General features: G+C 38.0%; 1 pseudogene; it reads right to left on the bottom strand.

The window, feature by feature from the left end:
• Positions 1–225: 225 nt before the first annotated feature.
• On the bottom strand, positions 226–2,070 carry LOC129038452 (60 kDa heat shock protein, mitochondrial-like; annotated as a pseudogene).
• Between the last annotated feature and the right edge of the window lie 2,217 nt (positions 2,071–4,287).

Raw genomic sequence — 4,287 nt, 5'->3', positions numbered from 1 at the left:
TCTTATTCTCTACAGAAAGGCTGCTTAACTTTTCATCTGGTGATAGTAAGCACTAAAATTCTGACTTATAGAATAGTAGTAAAAATACCTTTGTGATTTAAGTTGAAAGAAGTACATTGGTACATGGTGGTTGCACCCAATATCAGGAATACACAAATGTCCTTTTATTCAAAAATACAAAATAAATTATTTGTAGGCATGGACAATGGCAGCAGTAACCCATTATATATTGTCAACTGAAACCAGTAACTGATGGTTATAGTGATTTTCTTAAACATCAGCCTTCAGTCATTTTCTCCAACTGACTTCTCTGAAGTTATTGGTGAGGAACACTGCCTTGAGCTTCCTGTCACAGTTCATTAATAAAGCACTATTCTAGGAATAAGAACATCTCGCCTCCCATTCCACCCACCGCACCCATTCCAGGGTTCTTCCCTTCTTTAGAAATTTCTGTAACTACAGCTTATGATTTAGTTAACAGAGAGTGCACCCCAGCAGCACCCAGTAAAGCAGTTCTCACAATGTTCGTTGGGTCAATTTTTCCTTTTTCCACCATATTCATAACATAGCATCATCACCAACTTCTGAGGAACTTTGCATAATTTTCTCAACAATCAAAAATCCTTCAACACCTGCATTCTTAACAACAGTCACTGCAGGATTTTTGAGTGTTCTTTTAATAACTTCTATACCAATTTTTAAATCTTCATTAGCTGGAGTTAATGAATCCAAGGCTCAAGTGCACTGGAGCAAGGCACAGCCCCCTCCCAGAGCAATGCCTTCTTCAACAGCAGCTCTTACAGCATTAAGGGCATCTGTAACTCTGTCTTTCATTCATTCACTTTGACATCACTTGTTCCACCAGCCTTCAGCACTGCTACTCCATCTGAAAGTTTTGCCAGACATACATTCAGTTTTTCCTTTTCATATTCACTAGTTGTAACATCTAACTGCTCAATGATTTCTTGAATATATTTTTCAATTTGAGCCTTAAAAGGAAAAACATTTTCCTTTTAAAAGCACAGCATCATATTTGGTCAAAATGACCTCTCCAACTTTTTCTAAGTTACGAGGCTAAATAGCATCAAGATTTAGGGCTAACCCCTCTTCACTAAACACTAGATCACCAGTGGCAATAGCTGTATCTTCACATTGGTTCTTTCTGTTGTCACCAAAATCTGGAGCTTTGACTGCTATGATCTGAAGACCAACTTTTAGCCTATTAAAAATGAATGTACTTAGAGCTTCTCTATCAATATCTTCAGCAATTATGACCAAGGACTTACAGTGAGGACTGGCAATTTAAAGAGCAGGTACAGTGGTCTGGACACTAGAAATTTTCATTTCATTCAATACAACATAGGCATCCTGGAATTCACATTTCTAACCTTTTGATGTATTAATAAAGTATGGAGAAATACAGCCTTAATCAAACTTTATGCCTTTAATAATTTCTAATTCATCATTCAGTGTTTTTCCATCCTTTACTGTGAGGACACCCTTTCTTCCAACCTTTTATTTGCATCAGAAATGATGTTGACAATTTCTTTGTCTCCATTTGCAGAAATCGTAGCAACCTGAGCAATTTCTTCAGGGGTTGTCATGGTTCAGACAGCTTCTTAAGTTCAGCAATTACAGCATCAACAGCTAACATCACACGTCTGATTTCCATAGGATTAGCACTTTTGCTAATCTTTTCAAAGCCTTTCTTGGCAAAAGAGCATGGCAGTACAATAGCACTGGTGATGGTCTCCCCAGCTTCTTCATTTGTGTTATTAGCAACATCTTGAACAAGTTTAACTCCAATATTTTTATGTTTATCCTTTACATCAATTGACTTTGCAACAGTCACACCATCTTTTGTTACTTTAGAACTTCCCCAGTTGATCAATCATCATTTTTGGCCCTATTGTAACATCTACAGCATCTGCTAAAAAGTCTACACCTTGAAGCAGTAAGGCTCAGGAATCTGCACCAAATTTTACATCTTTGGCAAAATCCCAAGTGAGATAAGAGGCTAGTACCCTGGACACCGGTCTTATCTGGCAAGACTGTGGGTAATTGAAGCATTTCTGTCAGATGGCAGCGGGGCGTGGGTGTGGTGAGGCAGGTCGTCAGTGGCGAGTGAGGGGTGAGTCTATTTCCATGTTTTTGATTAAATGGCTGAAATTATGCATTTTACACTATAGAAGTTAGTTATTTCTAGATAATGCTGTTTTCCTCTTGAGAAGTATTTTTTTGTTTTGTTTTGTTTTTAGCTTCTGAGACACAGAGTAGGAACATATCATCTTCATCAGATAAGGACTCCATGTGATTTAGAGTTGGATTTCAGCCCTTTCATTTCTTATTTGCCTTACTGAAATTCTGGAGTATATACCAGGACTTCTTTACGTTGGCAAACACTGAAGACTAATTTTAACTCACTAGCACCCAAGATATGCCAATAGCTCAGCTTCAGTCCTCAACCTGACAGTATTCACTTTCCTCTTGGTTCTCTGCTTCTTGGCCTGTGCTGCTTCTATATCAGTGAAAACCTAAGGGAAAAGAGAAGGTGAATGTTGGGTTGGCTTCAGTGAATTTTCTTTCTCTCAGTGATCTTGGTTCCACAATCCCTGGTTACACTGGTGGCTCTCTGATGCCTTCAGACAATTTAACTTTGTTTTGTTTTTTAGTTATATTAGCCATTCTAGTTGTTCTCAGCTAGAGGATTGATTGGCCATAAATCTGTCATAGCCATTAGGAGGAGACCCCTCCATTCCCTTTGATTCTGTCTCTGACTCCAGCCAATACCTGCTTTCAAGGACCAGAACACTTTTACTTACTTTTGATTGATCAAAACCTCTTTAATTCTGGTGACAGAGTTGTTCAAACACTCTTTATCTCCTCACTTTGTCCAAGACAAGCCCTTCTCTGGAGGATCATCATAAGCAAACCAAAGAGAAAGATGGCCCTGCATTCTAGGGTCAAGTGAACTGTTTCTACAAAATCTTTAAGTCCTCAAACCCGGTCTCCTCATTTGCCCTGACCCTGACTGTCCAGGTGGAGTGAGAAGCACCACTAATCAGTGCTCATCCTACTAGAAGCTCCTGCCTCATGACACTGTAATCATTTGTGGAAGCCTAGAAATGTTTCTATAATCTACTAGACTAAATTCCTTAAGGAGCTTTTATTGTCTGTATATTCAGTTGCCTTTTCACGTGACAGTAACTTGGTTAAATTTTCTCTAGAGAATCAACAAAGATAATTCAGTCATTTCTCCAGTGTAGTTGTTTAAAATGTGCTTTTTATTATTAACAATTTTTAATTTTATATTCTTTTTTCTGATTACTTTTTACTAATAATATTTACACTGGGAATGATCAATTTGGGGAAAACTTCCATTAAGTTTCTCCATATTTGGAAGATTTTTCCACAGACTAAAATCTGCCTTGATATATTTCTCTTCCAAACTCACATCCTTTTGATGCTGGGTATCACTGGACACATCCAAATTGCAATGAGACATTGATCTCTGCTCCTTTGGTTACAACATTGGGTGAGTCAGCACAGTGGGAGGTAGGATGATTCTTGGAAGCTACCCCTATACCATAACACATAGCCATAAATTAACTGTAAATATGAATGAATGTGAACCACATAAATACACCTCACTAAATCAAAACTAAGCCCAAATTAGCTTACCCAAACCCTTAGTTGGGTCCTGTGGCCACTCCAACTCTATCTGACAGGAGGGGAAGTGCAATGAAGGAAAAATTACAGTAGAAAGAGACAGCTGTTTTGACCGATTATGGTTAAAATGTATTTGCAGATTTTACAGAAACATGTTACTATGAGAACATACTGCCCAGGCCCTTCCCAGGGCCTTACAGGGGCCATAAAGCTTAAACTTCATTAGCTTCAGGGTAAATCTACCTTGTATTTAAATATTATTAAAGACCAGCCCCTGCAAAGAGTTAGCTAATTTGGAATGTGGGCTCTGAAATAATCATAGACCAAGAAAAGATGGCTAGGTCTTTTCCCTTTATATAAATTCATACATATGATCTTGGAGAGATTCAGTACCACATCAACCCCCTTCCCCTAATAGTCTCATATCAATAGGACTTCCCAAGAGGAGGAACAAAAGAGTAATAGTTATTCCCCAAATCCTTTCTCTCTTTCCCTCCAAGTCTTCAGTCCAATACACTTGTAATATTATTTAATACTTTTCCTCTTTAACCTTAAATTGAACTAACATTCATTAAATACCTATTACCTGTCAGACGCTGTTACCCAATATCTTCATAT

The sequence above is a fragment of the Pongo pygmaeus genome, chromosome 5 (genome assembly GCF_028885625.2).
Source record: "Pongo pygmaeus isolate AG05252 chromosome 5, NHGRI_mPonPyg2-v2.0_pri, whole genome shotgun sequence".
In the NCBI taxonomy this organism is placed as follows: domain Eukaryota; kingdom Metazoa; phylum Chordata; class Mammalia; order Primates; family Hominidae; genus Pongo; species Pongo pygmaeus.
Note: the sequence above shows the minus strand (reverse complement) of the source record. Positions and strands in the feature narration are given on the sequence as shown.